At 40.4% G+C, this 12,763-nt stretch overlaps 1 long non-coding RNA gene across 4 annotated transcripts; it reads right to left on the reverse strand.

Annotated features, from left to right (window-relative positions):
* Positions 1-841: 841 nt before the first annotated feature.
* On the reverse strand, positions 842-2,990 carry LOC135152376 (uncharacterized). 4 transcript variants are annotated; one of them, XR_010291463.1, is made up of 5 exons: positions 2,856-2,990; positions 2,495-2,630; positions 1,316-1,417; positions 1,153-1,231; positions 842-1,043 (listed from the first exon to the last, which is right to left on the reverse strand). It is a non-coding gene; the product is annotated as an uncharacterized LOC135152376 (long non-coding RNA). The 4 variants fall into 4 exon arrangements; XR_010291464.1 differs by adding an exon at positions 1,584-1,822 and having other exon boundaries at positions 842-1,231; XR_010291461.1 differs by having other exon boundaries at positions 842-1,231.
* Positions 2,991-12,763: the final 9,773 nt, after the last annotated feature.

Below are 12,763 nucleotides of genomic sequence, written 5' to 3' on the forward strand. Positions count from 1 at the left end.
GCTATTGATTTTTTGTGTGTGTATTGGTTTCATTTGTTAATAAATTTCGAAATTTTCAAGAGAGAAAAAAAGGTGTTGCATGATAGCTTTTAATTATTTCTTTTTTCAATTTTTAACGGATATTATGATAAGTGACCTAAATGAAAGTTTTTTTGAGTTTGATGACCCGATTGCAAGTTTTTAGTTAGTGAGTGACCAAAATGCCACTTCGGCTAACTGTACATGCCATGGTGGATTTATTTAAGCCAAGTCATGACGCTTATTCAGCTTTCCATCAACTATTTAACGGAGTGTACCGGCCAGTGACCTGAATGAAAATTTTTAAGAGTATAATGATGTGACCGACAGCTTTTTGAGTTGGATGACCCAATTGCAAGTTTCCGGTCAGTTGAGTGACCAAAACGCCATTTAACCCCTTCTTTGGCTCTATTCCCCTTTGCCTTGAAAGGCCTATTGGTCATTTTACCTTCCAAGCAGTACGCCATAAAAGGCCTTCTCTAACATAAAATATTTGTTGCACAAGAGGGTCAATATGTTGCTAAAGGCCCATAAAAAGGCTAAGGCAACATTTATTTTGTGATAGGATTTTCGCCGTTGCCTTGGGGGGGGGGGGGGGGGGTAAGGCAACATTTCATTTGCTTAAAGAAACAACAAATATATGTTAGCAAAGAGTGTTTAATCTAACATTTTATTACTCAAACAAAAAAATATGTTAGCTTAGAGTAATTTTTTTTTTAAAATAGTGGGGCCCTGTCTGGACCAGGTGAGACCCACTATGGGACTCATGTGGGGCCCACTGTAACATTTCAGTAAAAAAAATTTTTTGCATATATGCTCTAAATATACAATGCTTCCCAAAATAAATTACACTTAAAATTCATATATCCAATATCCAAAATCCAACATCCAACATCCAATAAGTCATACACAAATCATAATAAACTTGACTAATTAAATCGACTAATTTACATCTCAAAACCTGAACCTAAACCCATCAAAATCCCACTTCCTGCCAATAGCTGTCCTTGAAGCTTTTTCTAATCCTGAAGTAAAATAAACAATTCACATGTCGATATATCAATAAAAGAAAAATTATAAATAAGGTAATGAATTGAGGAAATGCATGTCTTAATCTGGTACTGAGGTCACGACATTTGTACAGGAAAGTTGGAGGAGTGACGATACATCAAAGGACCATTCCAGAACTTAGTGGCTATGCCTCTACTTCCAACTACCAAGTCCATATAAAAACATAAGAATCCTAAGCAATAATGGAATGAGCCACAGACGAAGAAGCTACATCCACATTACTAACCTGTTCAGCAGTTGGCCAATCCTTTGAAAATTTTACAGTAAACAGAATAGGACTCTTTATTCTCATCTGCCTCAAGTATTTCCTTGATCCATCATTAGAAATCTGCACCGATTAAGTATGAAAAGCAGATGGTGAATTATATAAGGAAAATTATCAGCAATATGTTTTAGAAGCTAATATATATAAGGAAAATATCAGCAAATACTCAACTAAAATATATAAAGAAAATATATAGGGTAAGTGCTCTGCATCTTTTTGAGTAGCAAACCTGCCTCTGGGTGAAAGCTCGAAAAGATTACAGGTCTATCGTTAACATTTTCAAACACCACCTATATTTTGAGTTTTCAGTAAGTAATAGCACATTTCCAGAAGCAAAAGTTTTTGATAAAAAACTACTTATAAATCTTCACTAAATAACAATGGAGTTAATGGGCTTAGCCGATTCTTGATGTGCTGCTCGAGTGCATTGATCTCTTTTCCAGATGGATCTTTGGCAACCTATACATACTATTACAACAGGAACATTTGAGAAACCATGATTCATGATTTCTTGCTTATATGTCTTTTATAAGAGCAAGCAGATTTCGTATTGCGATCCGAATACAAATTTGGTCTATAAACAGATTATTTTTAAAGGAAATGGAGCAACAGAGCATACACATTTGCATTAATCAAGACCATGAAATTAAAGACTGATAGTAATTGAGAGCAGACTAACATACAGGTTAATAACAAGCTTATATAGAGCGGATCAGATGCAAATCTATGATGTAAAAGAGTCTTAAAACACTGGACAGAGCAAAACAGATTCATTAAATTCGAAAGTATCATGCAAACAATAGAATTTGAATCCAGATTCAAGCACAAAAACCTCATTAGAATTGAATAAAAATCTCACATCAAATAAAAAAGCAAACTGTTGTACTAAACAAATATCTACACTACAGTAGTCAAATTAAGTCAAGGAACCAATCTTTCATCAACCAACAAACCAAAACAAATCATAAACTCGATAACCCTCAAAATATCAGTAATTCACAAGATTTAACAGAAAATTAGAGGCTAAAACCCAAAAAAAAACAGTGCTTTACAAGATTAAACAAAAAAATAAAACCTTAAAACCGAGACCAAAAAACAAAATCAAATAAAATAACAAAAAGGGTACTAGAAAAAGCTTACAACGCAATCATCATCAATGGTATAGGTATACTTCTTGGAAACCATGTATCCAAAACGACAAGCAGAGTCTTTCAAGAAGATGCAAGAAGCTTTAGGACCTAGAATCCTTGAGATGCAACGCTGAATTGAAGAAGCCCTGTAAACAAAAACAGAGTTTAATTAAGAGCTAATTTCAAATACAAACCTCTAACTAAAAAAACTAATATCAAAGATAAAGTGTAAAAAAAGAGCGCTAATTTGAAGAACCCAAGCCTCGACCCCTCTAATATTCGAGCCCTAATTTTAAATCTACCCATCAATTAAGCCATAATTTGCAACTGAACTGAAAGAGAGGAGAAAGAGGAGAGAGATGGAGGTGTACGAGAGAGAGGGAGGTGCTGAGACGGAGGTGAAAAGAGAGAGACAGAGGTGTTGAGACAGAGCTGCGAGAGGTGCTCTGAGAGAGGGGTGTGAGTTAGTGAAGTGAGTGTGAGAGAGTTAGTAAAGCTGTGTGTCTAAAAACGGGGCAGGCAATAAAAATTAAAATCCCGCTGCTCCTTTTCACCGGGAATTCTTTTGTTTAAAATTTTATTTTTTGTAAAATTTTTAATAAATGAATTTTTAATTAACATTTAAAATCAAATCTTAAAGTTAAATCTACTCAGCTACTAAATTGTTATTTTTTCAATATATTATTATTTTTATATAACTTAAATAGGATTAGTTAATAAAATTACATGATCGCTCTTTATTTTTTTATAAAAATAATTAATTTTACTTTCAATTTTATGTAAACAAATAATATATACCTTATAGTAGCCTAGGCTAACATATTGTATGGATGTTGCAACCTCACAAAATTTTTAGTTAAGGTACCATCACTTTTCTGGCTAAGCTAACATAAAAAACACAATGTTGCGGTAGGGTAAAAGTGGTGCAACTAAAGTAACATAATCTAGCAACATTTACCAAGATCATGTTGCGATAGGCCTTTTATGGCGTAATGAAGCAGGATTCAGAAACTGGAAATGGCTCCACTGCCAATGAGCCTAAAGGCCCGTCTACTACCAGTCTTTGAATCCTCCTCAAGTTAATATGACCTAATCTCAAGTGCCAAAGATATGTTTGGTTCAAACTAGAAGGCTCCTTTCTTTTAGTAGAGGTAGAAGATGTCTTGTTCAATATCCTATGTTGTAGTTGAAGTGCAGGTTGACTAGGATTAATTATATACAAATTGTCTTCCAATGTACCAGAACATATAATCCATTTATTCATCAATAATAGAAACATTACGATCCAAACAAACATTATAACCATCCAAAGCAAGTTTAAAAACCGAAATTAAATTCCTTGAAAAAGAAGGTACATAAACACAATTGTTCATAACCGAAATCCTATCAGAACCAAAAGATAAATGAATAACTCCTACTGCAACTACTGCTACTTTCGTAGCATCTCCCATGAACACGTATATCTCACCATCTCTAAGCATTTTGGATTGCTAGAACCTCTACATAGAGTTACAAACATGATCAGTGGCTCCTGTATCTACACACCAAGTGCTCGTAGATATAGCCGCTATAAATGTTTCTGTAACTAGAGAAAGAGACATACCCGTATTGTTTGTCTTCTTAGGAAGAGGACAATCCTGTTTCCAGTGACCCGACTGCTTGCACCGGTAGCACTTTCCCTTAGGCTTTTTCACACCATCTTGAACTCCCACTGCCTTCACAGCCTTCTGTGTCTGTCAGCAGTTCCGCAAGACTTTTCTGCCTCTTGTTCATGTTGTAATTCAAGCGGAACTGCTCAAAACTTTTGGGCAAGCTCATAAGGATAATGTCAATCTGGGTTTCCCCGTCAAGCTCAGTACCAAGGATCTCTATCTCATTCAGATGTGACATCATCTTGAGAACATGATCCCTTACAGGTGTACCTTCAGCCATCTGAGTGTTCATTAAAGCCTTCATGGCTACCTGCCTAGCAGCCCTATTCTGATCTCCAAAAAGTTCCTTGAGATTAAAGAGCATATCCGAAGCAGTGGCCATAGCCTGATGCTGATGCTGCAAAACACCCGACATTGCTGCCAGAATGTAACATCACGACCTCTCATCAGCCTTTGTCTACCGCTTATAATACTCCTTATCCTCACCAGGAGCATCAGCAGGCTGCTCAGGCTTGGGTTCATAACTGCAAAACTTGTACTCCTCAGCAATCAACACAATGTCCAAATTACGTTTCCATTCAATATAGTTAGGTCCGGTAAGTTTGTTATCCTTAAGTATCGTGAACAGTGGATTAAAGCCCATTTTATCCTGAGATTCATGCATGAAAAAAATCACATTACACATAAAAAAGTGTGCATTAAAAATTAAGACCTATTGGATCCTCTAACAATTATTAAAATTAAATGCACTAACGTTTAAACACCATAAATTTCTGGTACGTCACGATGGGTGACATGTATACCACCTAAATTTGTTTAAACGTTACTTCGGTCCTATTACTAAACAACAAGCCACGTTGGGGTGGTCTATATTATTTTTCATAGCTAAGTGTATACCATCATCAAATCTTAAATTATCCCAAACCTATGGAACTTGGTACGCCACGATGGGTGGCATGTATACCTTCCAATATTCTTTGAATAGAACACTTCAGTTCAATATTCGTCAATGGTTTGAATTTTAGGCAGTGGAGGAGTCATATCGGTCTCACTTAATACCCATAAGCCTTAGAAATCGCCCCAAATCAGAAATAAAGAAAATTCGTATTTATTCGTATTAATTTAAGAAGTTTGTTCTAGACACCATAAATTACATGCCACGATGGGTGACGTATATATAATTTATATTTGTCTTATGTTAAATTACATACAAACAATGATGAAGACCATGGGAATTAATATCATATTAATTCCCTCTCCCACTTAGAATTTACTTTGAAGATTTTAATCCAGATGCATCACCCTATGTTATTTCTTCTATGTCCACATGCATACTATCATGGTCATAGCAACATAAAGAACACATAACATGGCAGCATACTATCATGATTAAAGCATTAATGAAAAACATCCCTATGTCCATGTCATTCTAGCATGCGAAGGGTTAGTATCACATGGCATAACAACACAGACAAGAAACACATAATAATAATAATCAAGAATTATTTAAATCATAATAAAACACATCCACTATTATGGCCCCGGAAAAAAAAGCTTCGAATTCACCCTTCGAAAAATTCCAGAAAACTTCGAGAGCCCGTTTGGAGGCCTAAACGGCCTCATAATGCCTCAGAAAATTCCAATAAACAGCTTCGAAATCATCCCAACCGGCCTTGCCTAAACTTCGAGAGCCTGTTTGGAGGCCTAAATGGCCTCAGAATGTCTCATTCTGCCGTTTCCGAAAAGTGTTGATTCGCCCAAATCGGACATCGTATGCAAAAGTTACAGCCAAAACAGTGCAGCACCCCTGAAAACAGATCGCAACAACGGAAGATCTCTGTTTCTTGCAGCCCCGTTGATCAAACAATTACATACAAATTGTACAGACAAACCAGCCTATTCTATTACATCAGATCATAATCTAAAACAATTACAAATTGAATTACATGATTAAACTATCACGATCAACCCTCGTGATTTACAACAGCCACAATAAACCACGTGGAATCCAAACATAACAGAATTAAAACACGGCCGTAATAGTGGATAACAACCTGCATCACTGGGCTGCATGCTAAAAATGTTAATGATGATCACATGAAACAATTTAGAACTGGACCAGCTGGACGTAATAGTCAGGGTGAGTATGAGCAAGCACTGAAACAGTTCCCTAAGCCTGCAAATATTGGGAATGGCTCAATAAGAGCAGGTGAATATCCTCATGAACATAAATCTGAGCTTCCTATACATGCATATATAATCATGACATGGACTACATATCATAAATCGCAGAACCGCAACCTCGCTCTGATGCCATTGTAGGAACAATCGGATCTTGGCCTGCGTTTTATGATACTAATTAAAAGTTCGAAAAAAATATTAACCTTAATCTCTACGGTGCAAGCGATTCAAGTCCACGTCTTCTATTGTAATCCCTGATTCTCCTTGGACGAAGTGTGGCCTTGGATCTCCCAAGGTGTGCCTCTCCTTAAATCTCCGAAAAACCCAAAACCCTAGCTGTCTCCTTGAGAAAAACGTCTGCCTCTCTCAAACTCTAGGATGAATTCGTTTTGGTGTGTTTTTCAGCTTTAGGAGAACGAGAATATATATAGGCTATAGTAGGGATCATGGACCCATTAGGTCAGGCCTTCCAATGACATTCCGGGTCAGGCCCAATGTCTTTAAATATTAATTCAATCCACTAAAGAATTAATATTTGCACTACCTTTCCTAATTCCTTAAATTAATTATTTAATTCGGCTCCCGTATTAATTGCTTATAAATTCCCCATGTTTAAGATATCGCATGTCCATTAATTAAATTAATTTCTGACAATTAATTTAATCAATATCTTTTTATCCTTGATCATCCACTCAACCTTATAATTATGCAAGAACAAATCTGCCTGCAGGACTAAAGCATAATTATCTTTATGAGTTTTTAAGAGGACATCATCACCCGAATATATTTTTCGGACATGTTTTCCTTTTATAGTCAATATCCCACTCTGTATATAATGCGATTGCCCAATACATAAATTCGCAATTTAAAATAAATTACTTAACTTATGAGTCAAGGCATACAAGTGTCAATCATTATATCCGGATTAAGGACTTAAGCATTAATAACATCATAGAATCTTAGTTCTTTATTGTCAGAATAAAAGAAATAATTATTCTACTATTTTGATCCCGTTCAATATACACAAAGTATATAAGTATTATTCAATAGTCAAGATAAACTATTTCCAAATAATACTTCAGTCGTTCCAATGGTTTGTCTAACACCATTTAGACTGTGAACATTTATTATATTATATAAGGAGTCTAACAATCTAATCTTCTGTTACCCCATTTGATACTAGATTGGCTACAATATATAATATACAGACAATGTGAAAACATGCATTCAAGATTCTCAAATAATTGTTATATACTTCAAACGAATATTTCAGTATAACCCTAACATATTTCATATTACATAACATATAATCACATTCTAGCTTACGGATCAAAAGATATCTAGTATTATCTTGCCATATTATAATAGACTCCATGAGTTTTCATCTCTCTTTTGTTTCACTCGATTCTGACTTACGGATCAAAAGATATGTTCAAAACCATTTTCTAACTCCCTTTCAGTATAATAATGCATCAGGCAGATAGCTGACAATGCATTTCACATAAGGTTTCCCATTCCAATTGATGTCAAATTAAATATCGAATTGAAAATGATTTTTCGGTAATTTTCTGGATTTTTTAAACATTTTCCGGAATTAAAATCGATAAAAGAATCACTTTATAAATTAATAATCTAGTCCGAATACTCGGAATTAGACTTGAAATCATTCATAAACAATTAACGAGCCGTGAACATAATTTAGAAAAATAATTCATAGCCCGAAACTATTTTTCCGAATTTTTAAATCAAAAAGGATAATTAAATCCAATTAATTAATCAATTAAAATCAAATAATAATTGTTGTGAGAGGAATTGATACAACACCCCCAGAACCGTATAGCACAATTATAGAGATATCTATTACAACTGCGAAAATCACGGCTAGCGCTTAGGGGCTACCGTTAACATAAACTAAAGAAAACGAATGAGAAACAAGTGTGTTTAGGGGCTGAGCTTGCAAAGAACCAAACGAGGCCGGAATTATGGAATTCCGCCCCGCAATTGCTCGGAAATATATGTCACAAAGGTTACACATGCCTCTCTTTAGAGTGTAGAACTCGTGAATAATGATCCAAGTCCCTTTGCAAGGTGCCTACATACCCTATATTTATAGGGATCAAGCCCATGTAATTCTCGATTTAGGACTCTGAAGAGATAAGCTCTTATCCCCTCTAGTTTAGGATAAAACAACTTCCTCTTGTAGTTATCTAGCGGTATCCCACTCCAAGTAGGTCACTTGAAGCCTTTATCTTGCATAATTATCCGAATATTCTTGAATTATCTCCACCAATTATAATTATCTCCATAATAGATGCATTTATCCTTTAATTCGCAGATAAAGGATAGCTGATATACTCCCAATATGCCTCCAATTCGTCCCCCTAGAAACAAGGAAGAAGAGTCCTTCTTGGAGTCTACCTGCCGTTCTGCCCAGGCGGCGGAAGCCCTGCCAGCGGCATCCCCTAACTGCAGCCCCATAACTGCAAGCCAGGATGCACTTAGCGGTAACCCCTAGCAGTGGTAACCCCTAAAGCGCTTTCAGGTGCAACCCCATTTTGATGGCAGTCTTCATTACGCCTCCAATGCAAGTCCATGTATCTCTTTGTACGCCTCCAATGATTCACCCAGCCATGGTGAAGCCCATTATCCTTAACCAGATGACTCTAGTAAATCCAAATAAAGCCCACATAATATGATGGGCTATAAAATAAGCCAAGGGAGATTTTATGGCACAACAACTACCCCCCGGTTCCTTGAAGTATTAAATACGAGAGGAACCTAAGAACGGTAACCCTCAACCATCCATCCAGCTGCAAACCTTTAAGTTATGTTGGAGGTTAATCGTAAATTATTTCTAAGCTTACGTGGGCGCAGCCCGGTGTAAGAAACAAGGAATAATTCAGATACCCTTCCCCCACATAATCATAACACCAATTGAATTAATTCACTATAACCACCGCAGGCCCTGAATATTTATTCCCGAAACAATTAACATTATTTTCCGAAAATATGCCCGAGCTTCCGCAATTTTTACTTCACCTTTTCAGTTTCCCGCGTGTGCCACGTCAGTTCGTGATAAGGCTAATCCCAAAGATTTTGGGGTTTAATTTAAATTCAAATTGATTTGAATTGTAACAGAAAATCCCCTAAATAGGTGGTGCAGTCGTAGAGCCCTAGCATGCCTCTACCTCTTCAGCCACCCACCTAGACCTCGGGAAGCCCTGCATCATCAAAGCCATCTCCACGCCAAGCCAGTCACGGCACGCCACCTGGCGTAGCTGTTCCCCACTTCCCACTGCTATATATACACCTACAAACAGCCTTGTTCCACTTTTCTTTTATCTCTTAAACACTTCACTTCACACTCTCTCTTCCGACCGAAGCACTTCCAGGCGCAACTTGCCCTTCCTCTCCGGCGTTTTCTTCTCCGACTCTCACCGACTCCCAACCAAAGGTATGCCTCTTTACTTTCGTCTTCGTTTTTTCTTATCGCATTTTCACCATGTCTGCAACTAAATGTTTATATGATCCATGCCTGTTTGTCTCTTTTCTGCTTTTTAATTGTTCACCTCGGCATGCGTGCACACACCCACATTCGCCTCGTTTGATGTCATTATGCCCGATTGAACTGCTAATTTGCTCTGCATGTTTGTATAATCGATTGCACACATCAATCTGTTGAATATGCACACACCACCGGCTTCAATCGACTTCGATTAGGCCCTGTTTGCTTCCCGACTGGGTTATCGCCCTCGGTGTTGTTGCGTTGTTTTGAAGCCATGATCGTAGCCCTAGATTGTAAACCCTAGGTTCCCAATCGCCTCCAGGGGGAACCCCTCTTTTACAATCGAACCCCTTTTCATGCCCTTTGTCCGCTTTGGATGTTTTGTTGTGTGATTTGCTGCGTTGTACTTGCTTTAGATTGTAGCCTATGGTAATTATTGGATGTTGACTGTTGCGGTTGGGGTTAGGGTTAGGCTTCCCGCTCCGGGCCCCTTGTTGGGCTTCCCGAAGAAGATGAACCGTCATCCGTGGCCTGTGCTGCTTCCTGTGGGGGATGTAGCTCCCATATACTTTAGGGCTCCAACTGAAACCTTTTCACTCCTTCTTCGCACCCGTAGGGCTCCACCTTTGCAGCCCAGCCTTTGGCAGACCCTTTTTCCTTCTCTTTTTTCTTTCTTTCAACCCCTTCACAACATGTTGTGTCCCTTGTTAATCCATCCTTTCCTCTTGTAGATGTCTCAAGGATCTATGTCATCACACTCCTCTCAGTCTGCTACAAGCAAGGCTCCCGTTGTCGTGGTTGACACGGGATCTTCCCTTAGCCTGGACCTTCAGCCTACTCGACCAAGCCTAGGAGTTAGCTCCAGGACTCGCTCCAGGCACAACTTGGTGGTTAAGAAGCTCAACTGGACCACCTCTGAGTCTAGCCAAGGGGACGGGACCCCAGGCCTTCCGCTGGTTACTGCTGCTGAGGCCCTAGATGGGAGCCCCGTGGAGGTTGAACGGGAAGTTGAGGCTTCCGTTGAAGTGGTGGAGCCTCCAGCTGTGGTTCTAGCCTGTGAGCATATGGACTCCATCATGACTCCTGCTAGGCTGCAGTCCCTCCTAGAATCCTGCAACACTGGCTGCACCTTGGGGATCCCGAAGCCAGGAGAGAGGTGTCACCGCTTTGACACCCTCAAGCCGGGCACTGGCTACCCCAAAGCCGTGCTTTCCGCCCAGTTCTTCAGGCTGGGCTTGTCTCTCCCCTCCATCCTTTCATTCTGGAGGTCTTGGATTTTTATGAGGTCTCCCCCATGCAGCTTACCCCCAACTCCTACCGCATGGCGGTCTGCCTCTACATCCTCTACGATATCCATCATGGGGTGAGGATGTCTGCCTTGGAGTTGGGTTGGTTCTTCCAGCTGAAACTCACTGGCAGGACCCCCGGGTTCTTCTATCTCACTGCCTGGAACACCCATCACAAGAAGGGCATCAAGGGCAACCGTCAGTCGATGTCAGACTGGCAGAAGCTCTTCCTTTACTGCTACGACTGCCCAGTCTACAGAAAGGACTTCAATCTCTCTCCCAGTAAGCCAGCTTTTCCCTTGTCCATCGTCTGGTTTGGCCCTTTAGGGTTCCCGTTTAGTTTCCTTATGCTTGTATTTGTTGTAGACATGCCAGTGCAGACCCCTTTGGCTGGAGAGTCCCTTGAGAGGGCCAAGCACGTGTTGGGGCTATCCACCAAGCTAGGTGATGGCTCCAGCCTGCTTACTCCAGAAAATCTGGAGAGGCTCGGTTTTTCCACTACGGTGGTAGATGCATCCCCCGTTGACGAGGGGGGTGCAGATGTGGAGGCGACGGGAAGCCCAAGTTTCCTCCTAGCTTGCACCCTTGAGCTTATTTTCCTTATATGATATTTGCTTTATAGATTTCCTGTTAGATATGTCACGCATGCCTTGTAACCTTTACATCATCTGCTATGCTTGCATCCTCCCATATTTCTGTACATAACCGGATAGTATCTGATTGTTTCTCCTTGTTTCCTTCTACAGATATGGCTGCCAACATCCCCAGATTTGTCAAGCGCTCCACCAAGTACGAGGACCTCTTCGGAGAGGCCTCCGGCTCCCAGGCTCCTATTCCTGCAAAGCCAGTCTCCCCGCTGCCTCCTCCTTCCTTGGAGCAGAAGAAGGCCTCTTCCGGGAGCCGCAAGAGGGATCCTTCCAAGACGGCGGAAGCGGGATCATCCGCAGAAGCCCGCACAAGCAAGAAGCCCAGGTTAACCCTGGCCTGCAACTCCCCCGATTCCTCATCCTCTCAAAAGACCCAGCTTTATCAGCGGATGCTGAGCGATCAGATCCCTGAGGCCACCATTCGGGAGTGGGACAAACTCTCGATAGTTGTGGCCACCCGTGATAAGGTTATGGCCAATGCTAAGAGTCTGTTCCTCGACCTGAAAATGGGCGAGCACGTCGCTGATACTGCTAGGGTCAATGAGACGATGAGGGCGGACCTGAAGCAGGCCAAAGTGGACCTAGCTTCCGCCGTCATGGACAGGGATCTCCTGCGGAAAGCCAACCAGGAGTTGAAGGAGGTGGAAGCCAGGGTTCGTGAGGAGCGGAGGAAGGAGGATGCCGTGAGGCGTTCCTTGGAGGAGGAGACAGACGGCCTCGGGAAGATGGTGAAGAGGCTGGAGGGCCAGGTGAAAGAGTTGCAGGAGGCTGCCGTCGCCGCGAGGGCGATAAGGAAAGAGTGGGAGGTCGCCATTTTCGAGGCAGGGGTTGCCGCAGGGGTCAAAGATTGCGTTAAGTCCGCTTATCGCTTCTTCCCTGATAATGACTAGGCCAAGTTGGGGCCTGATGCTGCTCTCGCCCTTGAGGAGGCAAAAGTTGAAGACGCCACCAGCTCTGGGAAAGCCGAAGCCGGCGCCAAGGAAGTTCTTGGGGTACCCCTGAGGGTGA

This window comes from Daucus carota, chromosome 4 (assembly GCF_001625215.2).
Source record: "Daucus carota subsp. sativus chromosome 4, DH1 v3.0, whole genome shotgun sequence".
Classification (NCBI taxonomy): Eukaryota; Viridiplantae; Streptophyta; class Magnoliopsida; order Apiales; family Apiaceae; genus Daucus; species Daucus carota.